At 45.0% G+C, this 18,155-nt stretch overlaps 1 protein-coding gene across 1 annotated transcript in view; it reads right to left on the bottom strand.

The window, feature by feature from the left end:
- Positions 1-18,155, bottom strand: part of LOC109902492 (CUGBP Elav-like family member 5) — a gene marked incomplete in the record, with an annotated part of 255,391 nt that overhangs the window by 208,122 nt on the left and 29,114 nt on the right.

Below are 18,155 nucleotides of genomic sequence, written 5' to 3'. Positions count from 1 at the left end.
AACCTCATGGTTACCGACGTGAGTGCTACGGGGCGGTAATCTTTTAGGCAAATTACCTTCGCTTTCTTGGGCACAGGGACTATGGTGGTCTGTTTGAAACATGTAGGTATTACAGACTCGGTCAGGGAGTGGTTGAAAATGTCAGGGAAGACACTTGCCAGTTGGTCTGCGCTTGCTTTGAGTACACATCCCGGTAATCCATCTGACCCACTGCTTTTTGAATGTTGAGCTGTTTAAAGGTCTTGCTCACATCGGCTATGGAGAGCACGATCACACAGTTGTCCAGAACAGCTGGTGCTCTCGTGCATGCTTCAGTGTTGCTTGCCTCGAAGTGAGCATAAAAGGCATTTAGCTCATCCGGTAGGCTTGAGTCACTGGGCAGCTTGCAACTGGGTTTCCCTTTGTAGTACGTAATAGTTTTCAAGCCCTGCAACATCCATTGAGCATCAGAGCCGGTGTATTAGGATTCAATCTTAGTCCTGTATTGACGCTTTGCCTGTTTGATGGTTCGTCTGAGGGCATAGTGGGATTTCTTATAAGCGTCCGGATTAATGTCCCGCTCCTTGAAATCGGCTACTTTAGCCCTCAGCTCGGTGCGGATGCTGCCTGTAATCCATGACTTCTGGTTGGGATATGTACGTATAGTCACTGTGGGGACGACGTCGTCAATGCACTTATTTATGAATCCGGTGACTGAGGTGGTATACTCCTCAATGCCATTGGATGAATCCCAGAACATATTCCAGTCTGTGCTAGCAAAACAGTCCTGTATCGTAGCATCCGTGTCATCTGACCACTTATGTATTGAGCGAGTCATTGGTAATTCTTTAGTTTTAGCTTGTAAGCAGGAATCCGGAGGATAGAATTATGGTCAGATTTGCCAAATGGAGGGCGAGGGAGAGCTTGGTATGGGTCTCTGTGTGTGGAGTAGAGGTGGTCTAGAGCTATTTTTCCTCTGGTTGCACATGTGACATGTTGGTAGAAATTAGGTGAAACGGATTCAAGTTTGCCTGCAATAAAGTCCACGGCCACTAGTATCGGCGCTTCTGGATGAGCATTTTCTTGTTTACTTATGGCCTTATTCTGCTTGTTGAGTGTGGTCTTAGTGGCAACATCGGTTTGTGGTGGTAAATAGATGGCTACGAATAATATAGATGAGAACCCTCTTGGTAGATAGTGTGGTCTACAGCTTATGATGAGGTATTCTACCTTAGGCGAGCAATACCGCAAGACTTCTTTAATATTAGACATCGCGCACCAGCAGTTTTTGACAAATAGACACACACCCCCGTACCTCGTCTCACCAGACGTAGCTGCTCTGTCCTTCCGATGCACAGAGAAACCAGCCAGCTCTCTATTATCCATGTTGTCATTTACCCACGTCTCGGTGAAACATAAGATATTACAGTTTTTAATGTCCCGTCGGTAGGATAGTCTTAATCGTAGATTGTCCCGTTTGTTTTCCAATGATTGCACGTTGGCCAATAATACGGAGGGTAGTGGTTCTTAACCTACTCGTCAGAAAATTCTTACAAGGCACCCCGCCGTCCTCCCCCTTTTTCTCTGTCTTTTTTCACGTGGATGACGGGGATTTGGGCCTTGCCTCGACAAAGCAATATATCCTTCGCGTCAGACTCATTAAAGAAACAATCTTCATCCAGTTTGAGGTGAGTAATCGCTGTTCTGATGTCCAGAAGATCTTTTCGGTCAGAAGAGCAACATTGTGTACAAAATGAGTTGCAAACAATTCGAGAAAACAAACAAAATAGTACAGTTGGTTAGGAGCCCATAAAATGGCAGCCATCCCCTCTGGCACCGTGATCTACACTAGCTCACACAGTGCATAGAAGGGACCATATTCAGTGCATAGGCTTAGTATAGGGACCATACATGTAGTACAGACATAGAGTGGTTAGTAGAGAATGTACCAAACACAGGCACCATTAGTGAGTGTAGTCTACATACACAGGCACCATTAGTGAGTGTAGTCTACATACACAGACACCATTAGTGAGTGTAGTCTACATACAAGCACCATTAGTGAGTGTAGTCTACATACACAGGCACCATTAGTGAGTGTAGTCTACATACACAGGCACCATTAGTGAGTGTAGTCTACATACACAGGCACCATTAGTGAGTGTAGTCTACATACACAGACACCATTAGTGAGTGTAGTCTACATACAAGCACCATTAGTGAGTGTAGTCTACATACACAGGCACCATTAGTGAGTGTAGTCTACATACACAGGCACCATTTGTGAGTGTAGTCTACATACACAGACACCATTAGTGAGTGTAGTCTACATACACAGACACCATTAGTGAGTGTAGTCTACATACACAGGCACCATTAAGGAGAGTAGTCTACATACACAGACACCATTAAGGAGAGTAGTCTACATACACAGACACCATTAAGGAGAGTAGTCTACATACACAGACACCATTAAGGAGAGTAGTCTACATACACAGACACCATTAAGGAGTGTAGTCTACATACACAGACACCATTAAGGAGTGTAGCCTACATACACAGACACACAGTACAAAGAAAAAAGAGAAGAAATAAGTATTGTTCCAGTGTTGTTTCCAGAGATACTGCTGCAGAAGGTTTTATGGCCCCCGTCGCTACCATGTATTAATGTATTGACAAAGCTCCATGGACAATAGACCCATATTACTGTATATGAAAAACATGGATCACCAAAGCATCTGGGGGTATCTGGAGGCATCAAAGGCGCGTGATTACTTCCATTTTTTTTCAAAGAACACAGCAATATTTCAACTCAGCCCGAAGTGCTCTTTACAGCGCCACGCTGACAACTTAATGATTGTCCCTGGGAGGCCTTTGGTGTTCATCATGCTGCTCCATAATGGAGTGGCTGCCGTGGCGACGGCCTAGGTTGTAGCTGGCCGCTCTATGCTGGTTAGAACAGCCAGCCTAACGGTGGTCGGCAGTGGGCCCCAGACCAACCCACCTCTCGTCTCTCACTCCCACACATCAACCCCTCCCATCTCCACATCATCATCATCTCCACAACTCACTGCTTCACACGGCACTGCTCTCTCTCTTTCTCCATCCTGCCTTCAGAAAGACACTTCCTGCTCAGACGTAATGAGTGAGAACTCACAGGGAGACGCTTTTCGAGATGCAGATCGGCTAACCCTGCGGAGCAGTGCGATGTCAAATTACTTCCCCCGGCACCCTGCAGGCGTATGCATCCCAGCTGTATAGAGGGAGCTTTGGGGATGTGCTGGAGTGGGGGACCATGCTGTCTGAGAACCACACATGGCCCTCCCTCCATCCATGTCGTCAACAACCTCTGCCAACAACAGTAACACAACCAAATGACGTGGGTGTCCCCAGCAGCCCCTCTCGGGTATATGTGGTAGCCTTGCTATCGTTGAGAAGGGAAAAATTGTGTTAGACCTAAAAGTCAGCTGGAAGACATCCAGTATACTGTTTTACTATGAATTATTAAAGCACACCTCTCATTGCAGGTAACTCACACTCTCAATAGTTTACAGACTGAAGACTATAGCCTGCTAGGTGCTGGCAGGAAACTACGTGGGCTTGATTTGTGACTTTTATTTTTTATTGGTTATTTCCATCAGGCTTCTCGAAGAATACTCACATTATAAGTCTAGAAGCCAGGCACGTCACCTTGTCACCTTCTGAAGTGCTGGGTGTGTTGACTGTGCTCTATCTGCTCTGTCTGTGCTGGCTGAGCAGAAAGCTGGGGGCTCTGGAGCAGCCATACTGACCATGATGGCTCTCCGGCCAGTAGGGGCCCATACTGCACTGCCAGCTCACCTCTGCTCTGTTCTGTTCTGCAATGCTTATACACACTTCCACATGAGTGGGCATGGCCAGCCCCTCACAGTGCCACAGGCCTAATCAGGCCGTGGGTGGGGGAGGGGTGTCAGGACAGCAGGGGGTTAGGGGGGTGTCATGAGTAATCAGTCCCCGCTTGCCTCCAGTCAATCAGCCTCCTCTCCTCGCCCCCCGGCAGGCGATGTATTGCATCAGCCCTGATTTCTGCTGACAAATGGCTCAGTCCAGCCCCCCTCTACCTTCTGTGCTCCGTCCGGGGCAAGATCTGCCTTACAAATGAGCCTGCTGGATCCAGGGGACTGAGGGGAGTGGGCTCCCCCTCCACAGCACAGCTTGGGGGCTGTTTTAACATGGATAACAGTTCACACATCCCGCTGAAGGTAAGGCTTCAAGCTGTCAACATGACCCTGTGTCCTCTCTCTCTCGCTCTCACTCTCTCTCAAAATTCAATTCAATTCAAGGGCTTTATTGGCATGGGAAACATATGTTAACATTTCCAAAGCAAGTGAACTAGATAATAAACAAAAGAGAAATAAACATTACAAATGTACAGTGAACATAGAATAGAATCAAATATAGAATAAAGATAATATAAATAATATAATGTGCAAATAGTTAAAGTACAAAATGGAAAATAAATACACATAAATATGGGTTGTATTTACAATGGTGATGTTCATCATTGGTAGCCCTTTTCTTGCAGCAAAAGGTCACAAATATTGGTGCTGTGATGGCATACTGTGGTATTTCACCCAGTAGATATGGGAGTTTATCAATATATGGGTTTGTTTTCGAATTCTTTGTGTATCTGTGTAATCTGAGGAAAATATGCATCTCTAATATGGTCATACAGGTGGTTAGAAAGTGCAGCTCAGTTTCCACCTTATTTTGTGAGCATTGTGCACATACTGTCTTCTCTTGAGAGCCAGGTCTGCCTATGGTGGCCTTTCTTAATAGCAAGGCTATGCTCACTGAATCTGTACATAGTCAAAGCTTTCTTTAAGTTTGGGTCAGTCACAGTGGTCAGGTATTCTGCCACTGTGTACTCTCTGTTAAGGGTCAAATAGCATTCTAGTTTGCTCAGTTGTTTTGTTAATTCTTTCCAATGTGTCTTGTAATTATCTTTTTGTTTTCTCATGATTTGGTTGGGTCTAATTGTGTTGCTCTCCTGGGGCTCTCTGGGGTCTATTTGTGTTTGTGAACAGAGCTCACTCTCAGACTCTGTATCTGCCTCTCTGTCTCTCTGTATCTGTCTCTCTGTCTCTCTGTCTCTGTCTCTCTGTCTCTCTCTCTCTCACATTGGCCCCGTCCCACACCACTGACTCTTGTTCCCAGATGCATCAAGCATGGCCAGTGTGGTGACAACTCCAATTAGCAGTACAGGAAGATGTTTCTTAAGTGTGCCCTTCATGTTTTCCAGTTGCTTCTAGTGCCTCCTAAAGTCTCACCCTGTCTATTTCAATATCGTATTCAGGACCACACTTTGTCATACACACGCACTCTCTTCCCCTTTGTGTGTGTGTGTGTCTGTCTGTCTGTCTGCAGGCACACACCTGCACAGGCGTGTTCAGGGACACCAAGATGGATTGGCAGTCACGTTATCTGGGCCTTGTTCTCCACTCTGGCCCGCTCCTCCTCCTGGCCTGAAACGGAACCGGACTCATCTGGTTTGGCCCACCAGGGAAACAGACAGACAGATGATACTCCACAGAGCCAGAACGAGCCAAGCAGAACTGAACCGAGCCAGGTCAGAGTGGGCATGGCCAGCAGCCTGGCAGACATCACCATCAAGCCAGCGTCACACCACTAGCTAGCTAACCCAGATCACAACGTCACATGACTCAATCCCACAGACACAAGGCCGGTCTCCAGCCACAACCAGAAATAGGTTAAAGAGGCTAAAAATAAGAAACATTAATAATTAATCTCTTTCTTTCAACCTGTACCTCAGATAAGAAATAGCACACTTCACCAGACGAAGTGGCTTAATGGGCAGGCATGTTAGATTATTAGATTGTTTCCCAGGCTATTTTCTCAGTATGAGCCACTAGTCGAAGTCACACGAGGGAGAGGGTGGTGGTTGCGGTTGACAGTGCCATTGTTCTATCCTCAGGGTGGACACTGTGTTACAGTGTGTTACAGTGGGGAATAATCCAATAGGGCAGTCAATGGAGGCTGCCTTCGTCTCTCTGTCTCTCTGCTTCAGCTTGTTCCAAAGCTCCTGGTGTTGGTGTTAAGAGATGTCCCCAACTGAGTCTCCACCAGGTCATACACCACCATAACAACTACAGTAACTCTGCAACAAGATGTGACCACATCATCCTAAAACCTTAGTTAACCACCGCTGCAGAGTTTGCTGGAATTACAAACTATGTCTCTGGCTGTTCTAGCCCTGTCCCATTCTGCATGCGGAACATAAAACAAGCCATAAAATGTTCTTACAGAAACCTGTGTTTTGTTTCAGGGCTTTACCTTCTCTTAAAGTGGAACTGACAGCATTTTAGCAACATGAAATCTTATTCAAATCTGTTCCTTTACACCCCGAGGAAGAATATGACACTTCGTTTGACATTTTCTGTCAAGTGAGCGCTTAGATATGGTCATTTTCAAGTTTTTCATAAATTCTTAGAATGTTTGGGAATTACGTATACTAAGACATTTCTATAGCAATATAGAGCGGGAAAGTGGCAGTGTGTTTGGACAATTAACAGACACTGCAGCAAATAAAACCTAATAAAAACATCTGTCTCGTCCAGGACCAGAGTCTACAGTACGCAAACAAGCCATTTGCCACAAGGGCCTGCCATCATTCACTTTGAACTGGACTGTGTGTTTAGAGGCAGTTGCAACAGCGCGACTTTAGATCATTAGAACACATACACTTGAATGGATTTCTGTAGCTAAATACCATGGGAGTCCTCTTACATTTGGGAACTTTACAGTCCTATTGATCAAACAACCATAAAAGGGTAGGCTGTCTTTCCCTATATGCACATCAACAACAACAAGATCAACAACTAATGCTAGCCAGAGCGGCATGAGCTAAAATATAACAAATATAACAAACTTTTTCGGCTAGTTGGCCATCAAAATTGCACTGATAAACGATGGGGAATAGCCTGCTCATCCTTCTGCAGTTTGCCTGCCAATGCATGCGTTGTCCCAACCAAGCACCCAAGCTAAAAGGCTAATGTTGGCTAGCTTGCTAGCTAGCTACGTCCAGCCACAAATGAGAGAACACCTCAGTGACCATTTTACTCGCAGTAGCAGAGCTGGTTAGGCTGTTTACATGTTATCTAGAATGTTCTTGATTAACTATTACTTTTTTTGCCTACGTTTATTGACACTGGTCATATTCAGTGGGTGTTGCGCGCTTGTAAATTCATCAGTTATTTTGCAGTCTGGCACACTCAGACAAGAGTGCTCTGAAATCGGAGTAGATTTTCGAACCAGAGTGCATTTTCGAACGCAAGAGATATGTTAACTGGATAACAATGGTTCAGCATAGCTAGCTTGCAAAGCGATTGACATTTCTTGCTAGCTAACCAAATGACAAGTGCATCTCTAGCTGTGTAGCCACTGAAAAATGATATGAGGGGAAAAAGTCAGTCATTCACCCACTCCTCCAATGACATAATGTCCTCCTACAGTAGCAGCTAGCTAGATATCTAGCTAACGTTAGGCTCTGTGATTGTAACTTTCTACATAAATAGTTACGCTAGCATATTAGCCACATTATGACTGACTTGTGGTCAATGTATTGACATTCCCAGCCTTTGTTACATTCGTCCGTTTTTTGTACAAAATATTGAGTCACTGAAACTGAAACAGTGCATCCCGAACGGAGACAGCAAACAACATACCAGGCTAGCTGTGATTTACAACCTGATAGCAATATGTTTTGGACTACCAAGAAATGCATTGGTGAATTATATTAATCATACATTGAACTGCATCCATCTATTCTGCCAACAATGTCTTAGTGAACGTCATGGAACATTGAGTCAAATAGAACCCATTTTTAAAACCGCTAATAATGTTGATTTTGTAGCGTAAACTGTGAATTTGATATTTTTTTACTGATATTATGATTGTTTGATATCTGCAAAGTAGTTAAAGGGCTGTGAGTTCAGAGTGCAACAACCTGGTCTCAGAGCATTTCGTATTATCCGAAACACTCCATTTAGTATGATATTTTCAGATTCAGAAAATGTTCATGTCCTCAGAGAGGCAATTCATCTTACAGCAGTCATAGAACACATCACATAAAAATAAATAGCAAGGATATTTACAAGCAAATTGGCAGGATAAGTGCAGTTTGATAGTGCAAGTGCTAAGTGCAATTAGTCCAACATGTTGTTAAAATGCAGAATTGCATTCGGAATAAAAGAGTACTTGGCCCTATTTGTTCTATTTTATTTTAGGTAGTCTGAACCTGTGGCCAGAGGGAAGGAGCTGGAATTCAGGGTGGAGTGGATGGGAAGACTCAACCGCAGGGCTCTGCCCAGGTGGAGAGTTCTTGCTGTTGCTGCCCCATGATTTTTCCACAAGTCCTGACTATCTTGCCCAACCTATTTTTCTGTGCAATCTTGATATTCCCAAACCAGCAGTTCAAGCAGTAGGACAGAATGCTCTCAATTAATAATTTATAAAAGATAACCATGATGGTTAGATCAAAATTCAAAAAGTGCAGTTTCCGTATGTTGGCCTTTCTTAAAAATAGTCAGTACACTGATCCCAGGACAGATTGTTGTCAATGGCTAGCCCAAGGTATTTGTACTCCTACACTATTTCAATGGGCTCACCTTTTATCAATGGGCTCACATTTTATCAATGGGCTCACCTTTCATCAATGGGCTCACCTTTCATCAATGGGCTCACCTTTCATCAATGGGCTCACCTTATATATGTTACGTTTGGTATGGTTACATAAGACAGATGGTTACTTATTGCAAATGCTGATCGGTGAATGGGTGGGTGTATAATGAAAACATCTAGCAACCCAAAAGTTGCAAGTTCAAATCTCATCATTGACAACTTCAGCTAATTAGCAACTTTGCAACTACTTACTACTTTTTAGGTACTTTGGAATTACTTAGCATGTTAGCTAACACTTCGTCTAACCCTCACCTTAACCCTTTAAGCTAACACTTCACCAAACCCTAACCTTAACCCTTTAACCTAACTCCTAAACTTAACCCTAACCTTAACCCCTAACACCTAGCCTAGTTAATGTTAGCGAGCTAGCTAACATTAGCCACCTAGCTAGAATTCGTAACATTCATATGAAATGTGTGATGGACATCCACAAATTAATACATACCATACGAAACCTAACATATCACACTAAACGGAGTGTCACGGATTTACATACCGAATTATAAGAAATGCTCTGAGACCAGATTGAGTGCAAAGCCAGCTTTCTGCTAAATACACTGAGCAGCAGCAAAGCCCCCTGGGAGGAGGCGGGTTGTCTAAATATGTGGCTAATCTACCACAAAAAAGAAAAGAAGAAAGGAGAAAGGAAAGTGAGAGAGCGAGAGGGGGAAAACAACACAAAGCCAAACAGTTAGCTAGCCCTATGTGTTTTAGTCTATTCCTGGCTGCTGCTCCAGGGGTGTGGGGATTTAGTTCCCTGAGGAGCACTCTGGTACAGCAGCTCTTTACTGCGTACATTACACCCTAGTGCCATTACAGCAGCCCCCCCCCCCTCCTCACACACACACACACACACACACACTAACATCCTGCCGCTGGCATACACACACACACACACACACACACACAAACACACAAACAGACAAACACGCACACACTCTCACCCTCTCTCCCTCTCTCCCTCTCACCCTCTCTACCTCTTAGTCCTAACATCCTGCCGCTGGCACTTCAGTAATATTTCTGTGGCACGGTGGATCCTATAATAAGAGTGCATCACAATAAAGCTTCATAAGCGTAAACTTACGGTGCCTATACCTCCCTCTTCTTTGACTTCTTTTATGACGCCGTTAGGGCTTTCAACTAATCACTGAAAGTTGGCCAGGGTAATAACACATGATATAAACCCATTATAGCTCCACAATACACAAACCCACTTCATTGTCATCTCAATGAATCAACAGAGCTTATTTAAAAATTAAAAAAAGAATAGCCCTGCACTCCGGAATCCCCGGGCTGTCAGACTAAATGCGGCTCCACCTGAGAGCTCATTGGCTGCTCACAACAAGTCAACTAAATAACAGCCTAAGACTCATACATCCTGGACTCCTCTGTCTTAGACGTTATCAATCCTGAACCGCACCAGTAGCGTTTTAACATGCATATTTCATGTCTGTTGAAGGCTAGAAGTGAGACCCTGGGAAAATGTTTCAATTAATGGATTGCAGACGGACATCTGTGGCTAATAAGTGCATATTAATTTAACGCTAGAGAGACAGCTATGCACAGTGCATTCGGAAAGTATTCAGACACGTTCACTTTTTCCACAGTTTGTTATGTTACAGCCTTATTCTAAAAATGTTGTTCCATCAACAATCTACACACAATACCCCATAATGACAAAGTGAAAACAGGTTTTTAGAAATTATTGAACATTTATAAAAAATAAAAACAGAAATACCTTATTTACGTAAGTATTCAGAACCTTTGCTATGAGAATCTAAATGTATCTCAGGTGCATCCTGTTACCATTTCTCATCCTTGAGATGTTTATACAACTTGATTGGAGTCCACCTGTGTTAAATTCAATTGATTGGACATGATTTGGAAAGGCACACCTGTCTATATAAGGTCCCACAGTTGACTGTGCATGTCCGAGCAAAAACCAAGCCACGAGGTCGAAGGAATTGCCCGTAGAGCTTCCAGACAGGATTGTGTCGAGGCACAGATATAGGGAAGGGTACCAAAACAATTCTGCAGCATTGAAGGTCTCCCAAGAACACAGTGGCCTCCATCATTCTTAAATGGAAGAAGCTGGTAACCATCAAATCTCAGCCTAGATCTGTCCGCCCGGCCAAACTGAGTAACCGGGGGAGAAGGGCCTTGGTCAGGGAGGTGACCAAGAACCCGATGTTCACCCTGACAGAGCTCCAGAGTTCCTCTGTGGAGATGGGAGAACCTTCCAGAAGGACAACCATCTCTGCAGCACTCCACCAATCAGGCATTTACATTAAAGTGGCCAAACGGAAGCCAGTCCTTAGTAAAAAAACACATGACAGCCAGTTTGGAGTTTGCCAAAAGGCACCTAAAGGAGTTTCAGACCATGAGAAACAAGATTCTCTGGTCTGATGAAACAAAGATTGAACTCTTTGGCCTGGTGTCCTGTGTGAATTTAAGTATGCTCTCTCTAATTCTCTTTCTCTCGGAGGACCTGAGCCCTAGGACCATGCTTCAGGACTACCTGGCATGATGACTCCTTGCTGTCCCCAGTCCACCTGGCCATGCTGCTGCTCCAGTTTCAACTGTTCTGCCTGATGCTATGGAATCCTGACCTGTTCACCGGACGTGCTACCTGTACCAGACCTGCTGTTTTCAACTCTCTAGAGACAGCAGGAGCGGTAGAGATACTCTTAATGATCGGCTATGAAAAGCCAACTGACATTTACTCCTGAGGTGCTGTCTTGCTGCACCCTCGACAACTACTGTGATAATTATTATTTGACCATGCTGGTAATTTATGAACATTTGAACATCTTGGCCATGTTCTGTTATCATCTCCACCCGGCACAGCCAGAAGAGGACTGGACACCCCTCATAGCCTAGTTCCTCTCTTGGTTTCTTCCGAGGTTTTAGTCTTTCTAAGGAGTTTTTCCTAGCCACCGTGCTTCTACACCTGCATTGCTTGCTGTTTGGGGTTTTAGGCTGGGTTTCTGTACAGCACTTTGAGATATCAGCTGATGTAAGAAGGGCCATATAAATACATTTGATTTGATTTTGATTTGAATGCCAAGCGTCATATCTGGAGGAAACCAGGCACTGCTCATCACCTAGACAATACCATCCCTACGGTGAAGTATGGTGGTGGCAGCATCATGCTGTGGGGATGTTTTTCAGCGTCAGGGACTAGTCAGGATCGAGGCAAAGACGAACGGAGCAAAGTACAGCGAGATCCTTGATGAAAACCTGTTTCAGAGCGCTCAGGACCTCAGACTGGGGCAAAGTTTCACATTTCAACAGGACAATGACCCTAAGCACACAGCCTAGACAACGCAGGAGTGGCTTCGGGACAAGTATCTGAATGTCCTTGAGTGGCCCAGCCAGAGCCCGGAATTGAACCCGATCGAACATATCTAGAGAGACTTGAAAATAGCTGTGCAGCAACACTCTCCATGCAACCTGACAGAGTTTGAGAGGATCTGCAGAGAAGCATAAGAGAAACTCCCCACATACAGGTGTGCCAAGCATGTAGCATCATACCCAAGAAGACTCGAGGCTGTAATCGCTGTCAAAGGTGCTTCAACAAAGGGGTCTGAGTAAGGGGTCTGAATACTTATGTAAATGTAATATTTGTTTGTGCTTTGTCATTATGGGGTATTGTGTGTCGATTGATGATGGAAAAAATGTTTGTAATCATTTTTAGAATAAGGCTGCAATGTAACAAAAAGTTAGAAAATAGAATGGGTCTGAATACTTTCCAAATGCACTGTAGTATTTCACTGTCTAAACAGCCATTTTGGATTCAAACATGTACAGAGTGTCACAGTCCAGAAATATGTGTGTTTTTTTACATTGCAAGCAGAAACACATTCTCCTGGAGAAAAAAACCTTAGTCCCGTTTTCTTTTCTATTCCCCTTCTCAGGCTCCTTTCCCCCAATCCCTTCCCACCATGCACACACACGTACACACACACACACACTGCTGTTACCCAGGGGCTAAATTCTAACGAGGCTCCCTCCCTGGTCAACAAGGCCTCTCATCCTGCCAGCACCGATTGGCTTCTCGCTGACCGGCCCCCTCCCCTCCTGCCCCCACAAAAACACAGCCTTGAATTATTCAGCCTTTGCGACAGGCAGGCAGGGCCACGGTTGATGAGCAGGTGAATGGGAGATTGTGGGTGTGTGAAGCCCAGTGGACGGCCCAGGGAGAGGATGCTGAGGGGAAGTGCGGAGTGGCACAGCACCGTGGAAGGCCAACCTCATTTCCACTGCACTAGGTCCGCCACTCTCCCCGGCACACACAGCCCCAGCCATGCAGCTCCCTCCCAGCACCTCACACATCCCATTACAGCTTAGCTGAGCCCAGCGGTGTGTGTGTGTGTGTGTTTATTTGTATGTGTGTTTGCATGCGTGTGTAAGAGAGAGGTGGCATGTGGGTGTGCATGTGAAAGCGAGAGAGAGAGAGAGAGAGGCAGAGGCAGAGAGGAAGGGGGATATGCTTAGACTGCTGACATTACTGCTGGACCACACATACAGTACATTCAGAAAGTATTCAGACCCCTTGACTTTTTCCACATTTTGTTACGTTACAGCCTTATTCTAAAATTGATGAAGCAATTTTTTCCTCATCAATCTACATACAATACCCCAATGAGGACAAAATAAAAACAGGTTAAGACATTTTTGCACATTTATTAAAAAATAAAAAACATAATTAACTGATTTACATAAGTATTCAGACCCTTTGCTATGAGACTCGGAATTTAGCTCAGGTGCATCCTGTTTCCATTGATCATCCTTGAGACGTTTCTACAACTTGATTGGAGTCCACCTGTGGTAAATTCAATTGATTGGACATGATTTGGAAAGGCACACACCCGTCTATATAGGTCCCACAGTTGACAGTGCATGTCAAAGGGAAAGCCAAGCCATGAGGTCAAAGGATTTGTCCATAGAGTCCCCAGACAGGATTGTGTCGAAGCACAGATCTGGGGAAGGGTACCAAAAAATGTCTGCAGCATTGAAGGTCCCCAAGAACACAGTGACCTCCAAAGAAGTTTGGAACCACCAATACTTTTCCTAGAGCTGGCCGCCCGGCCAAACTGAGCATTCGGGGTCCTTGGTCAGGGAGGTGACCAAGAACCCGATGGTTCTTCTCAGAGTGAAGGAAAAGCAGCCAACAAGAGCTCAGCGTATGTGGGAACTACTTCAAGACTGTTGATAAAGCATTCCTCATGAAGCTGGTTGAGAGAATGCCAAGAGTGTGTCAAGCTGTCATCAAGGTGGCTACTTTGAAGAATCTCAAATCTCAAATATAAATATACACTTTTTTGGTTACTACATGATTCCATATGTGTTATTTCATAGTTTTGATGTCTTCACTTTTATTCTACAATGTAGAAAATAGCACAAAGAAACAAAAAACCCTGGAATGAGTAGGTGTGTCCAAACGTTTGACTGATTTGCTAAAATATACATATATATCTTTACTGTTTTTGCTTTGTCATTATGGGTTATTGTGTGTGAATTGATGAGGGAAAAAAAACTATACATTTTGGGGGGAAAATTCAGGGTGCCTGAATCCTTCCCGAATGCCCTGTATGTGGCACAGCATAATCGTCTTCCTGTTCTCATTTGGAGTTTAATGCGGATTCTTTTTCCATAAATCTGGATCCTGAATCACTGCCATCCTCTTACAGTCACCCCAGGTCTAACAGCACTAATACCACAAGGAAATGCATGCTGTGCACATACACCAGCAGCCACCTGACATAGACAATCGCTGGTTTTCATCATGGTCGCATGTCCAAAAGAGGGGGTAAGGACACTGATATGTATACGGCTAAGAGATTAAGATTATTTTCTTGGATCAGTTGGATTTGAGAGGAGGGATTGTGTGAAGGATGTGGGATTTGCTATGATGCTGAGCTGGTGTGTGGAGTGTGTGAAGTCAATCTCGGGTGGACTGAGTCCAACAGAGACCAACTGTCTCAGAAACACTAGGCAGTGTTCATCAAGCAATCTAAAAAAACGTTAGAAAAAGGCCTTTGTAGACCCATGCTTTTATTTAGTGGCATTAACACCAAACTAGCTGACATTGTGATTGCTTGTCTGCCCCATAACACAGGCACATACTTTTATTTAATGTAACCTTTACTTAACTAGGCAAGTCAGTTAAGAACAAATTCTTATTTTACAATGAAGGCTTACCCCGGCCAAACCTTCCCCTAACCTGGACAACGCTGGGCCAATTGTGTGCCGCCCTATCTAACTCCTGATCACGGCTGGTTGTGATAGAACCCGGGATCGAACCAGGGTCTGTAGTGAAACCTCTAGCATTGAGATGCCGTGCCTTAGACCGCTGCGCCACTCGGGAGCCCAAACACAGGCACACACACAGCCACACACACCACACTTGCACATAAACATATACAGTACTGTGCACAGTACACAATAACACACATACAGATCAGTGATGTGAGCGCTGTGTGATCACGACAAGCTGCCATGTGCACATGTTTTTCACAACACCCCACTCTCTGTATCCACAGAGGGCCCTGACATGATGGCAGTGCACTGTATGCACCTGGACAGCTGTCAGAACCTGTCCCACTCTGTAGCCACACATACTCCCCTCCTGGGTCTCTCTCTCTCTCTCTCTCTCTCTCTCTCTCTCTCTCTCTCTCTCTCTCTCTCTCTCTCTCTCTCTCTCTCTCTCTCTCTCTCTCTCTCTCTCTCTCTCTCTCTCTCTCTGAACCGCATAGATATACATTCCAGCTCAGTACACAGCCATCAGTGCATGCTATTCATTTCTGCAGCAAATGTTTTCCTGGGGACTCGGACAATAGCCCTCAGAATATTGTGGTGAGCAATTACTGATGAGTCCATGAAAGGCCAGGTAGCATTATGAGGGAGTGTGTGCAGGGAGGCAAGAGGGAAATGGTGGGCCTGAAACTCAGTTGCCTTTACGGGTTCTTGTATACACCTAGAATATGTACTATATGCTTTTATAAACTGGGTGGTTCGTGCCCTGAATGCTGATTGGCTGACAGCCATGGTATATCAGACCGTATACCGCGGGTATGACAAAACATTTATTTTTACTGCTCTAATTACGTTGATAAGCAGTTATAATATCAATAAGGCACCTCGAGGATTTGTGATATATGGCCAATATACCACGGCTAAGGGCTGTGTCCAGGCACTCTGTGATGTGTTGTGCATAAGAACAGCCCTTAACTGTGGTATATTGGCAATATACCACACCCCCTCATGCCTTATTGCTTAAATATACTGTCTATATTGATTGGGTTTCACATCGATCAGATGGCAATCACATCACACATCTTTAAGTGGGGGGACAGCCAGCGGTGAAGGAGTTAATGACAAAATGCAATCGTTAATAACTCATAACTCCTCTCCTGGGGAATCCTAGTTTACATTAATTACACCATAGCCCCTGGCAAACTGCATATCAAGCAGTATTTTTCAAACAAACAAACTGGCATATCTACTTACCATCAGCACAGAGCAACGGGGGAGGGGGGAACTGGATGGCTGGCTGGCTGACTTGATGGCTGACTGGAGAGAGGCCGCAGAGCAGAGAGAAGCTTTTCCAGCCCACAGAACACACAATCCACAATGCACTGAGCACAGCCAGCCTGCTACACTACAACATATCTACTACACATGTTGTCTCACTCATCTATCCCTTTATCATCCCCTCTCTCTATCTCTCGCTCTATTTCTGTCCATGGCCCTGTCTCCATTTCCAGAACATGAAAACAGACATGCTACTATCGGTTCCTCTCTCTTCTGAGTACACTAGATGGAGCACGTCTCTGAAGGATTGATGGTAGCAGTGTGTTCCCAGTACTGGTACAGTGGCTGGAGCTGTGATAGTGTCTGTGTTGTTCCCGCAGGCCCGTGTTTCTACGTTGTCGTCGTGACTACCGGAGGCAGTACAGAAACACTGTTGAGCGTAGCTGGTGTAGCTATATCTCCGACCACCCATCTGATTCTCTTTTTCCACAGGGGAATCTCACGCTCTGTTGGGGGGGGGGGGGGCATGCACCTGCGTATGTGTGTCTCGGTGGGGTCTGACACACGGCAATGTCTGCCTGTTCTATTTGGGTGACATGTTATGTCTCAGGAAGAGAGGAGGCAGGGGGTCTCCACGGGGCTAGAGCAGGAGAACGGGTAGCTGTTTCACAGCACAGTGGGGAGAGGGGTAGGCACCCCCATGCTACCCTCTGTGTATTCACCATGAGTAGAAGTGATACTCGGTGGGATTACAACTCCAGGTCGGGCAGTTGAAGGGTTGGATTTCTGGAAAAGTACCATCCTACAGTACAGTGTAGGATATTAGTGGGGAAGACCCTACAAGGCTCTCTTTCTGGGGATTGTATGGGTAGCATAGTTTGTTGGATGACATTGTTTTGTTGGATGCCCCAATATAAGTGCTTGATTAGCATTTTATGCATGTGTTTGTGCCTGTGTACCATAACTGTAACATGTCTAGCAAAGACAAACAGATGCATAATATAACAAACATACACTCAGAGAAAGGAGTTGAGAAGTTGCACAAGGCTGTTAATTCTCCCTGACATGGCTTGGTGTTCTTTAATATGTTGTGGATGTTAAATCTTGCAGAGGCCAGATGGTTTGGATACTGTGTTTTCCCTCCCAGCCTCGGTGCCCCCGTACCCCTCGTTTATACATTCATCCACATCTCGCCTTTTAATCCCAGTGGTGGGTCAACCCTGACGGATGCCCTCCCAGGCAGGCAAGGGGGCGCAATTAGCGACTCCGCGAGACAGAGGGGACTACGAGCAGGGCGGAATGAGATGGGAAATAATCCCCCTCTCTTTAACGCACTGCTAAACACAGTTATAGCCTACCGTGAACGCATCCCTTGGCGTTCTCTCAAAGAACAACTTCTTTTTTATCCATTTTTTAATGCTCTTTAAGAAGAAAAAAAGCCCTCCAGGCTGAAGCTTGGCAAATTTGAAGGATAAAAGAAACAACTTGTTTTTCGAGAAAAGCGCCAGAAATGTTCAAAGTTTGCAGTGTTAGTATTTGCATGTTTAATGTGAAACATGTGCCCTTTGGCTAGGCTCCTTCTTGTATTATTCCACAGAGATGGGGGTCGGTCTGTCTATCTATGATGTTCTTCTGACCCGGTAACGTTGAGCCATGCTGTCTGTCTAGCAGACCCCGCTCTACTCCGCTCTACTCCTGACGCTGACGGTGTCCTTGTCACTTGCTATCTGCCATAGTGGGGGAAATGGTAAGAGGACTACTCACACACACACACACACACACACACACACACACATACACACTGTGTACAAACACAGAGATGCACACACTACACTACACACACAGATACTGTGCATAAACACGCACGCATACCGTGCACAGATATGCACACATTTTGTTTA

This window comes from Oncorhynchus kisutch, linkage group LG13 (assembly GCF_002021735.2).
Source record: "Oncorhynchus kisutch isolate 150728-3 linkage group LG13, Okis_V2, whole genome shotgun sequence".
Taxonomy (NCBI): Eukaryota; Metazoa; Chordata; class Actinopteri; order Salmoniformes; family Salmonidae; genus Oncorhynchus; species Oncorhynchus kisutch.
Note: the sequence above shows the minus strand (reverse complement) of the source record. Positions and strands in the feature narration are given on the sequence as shown.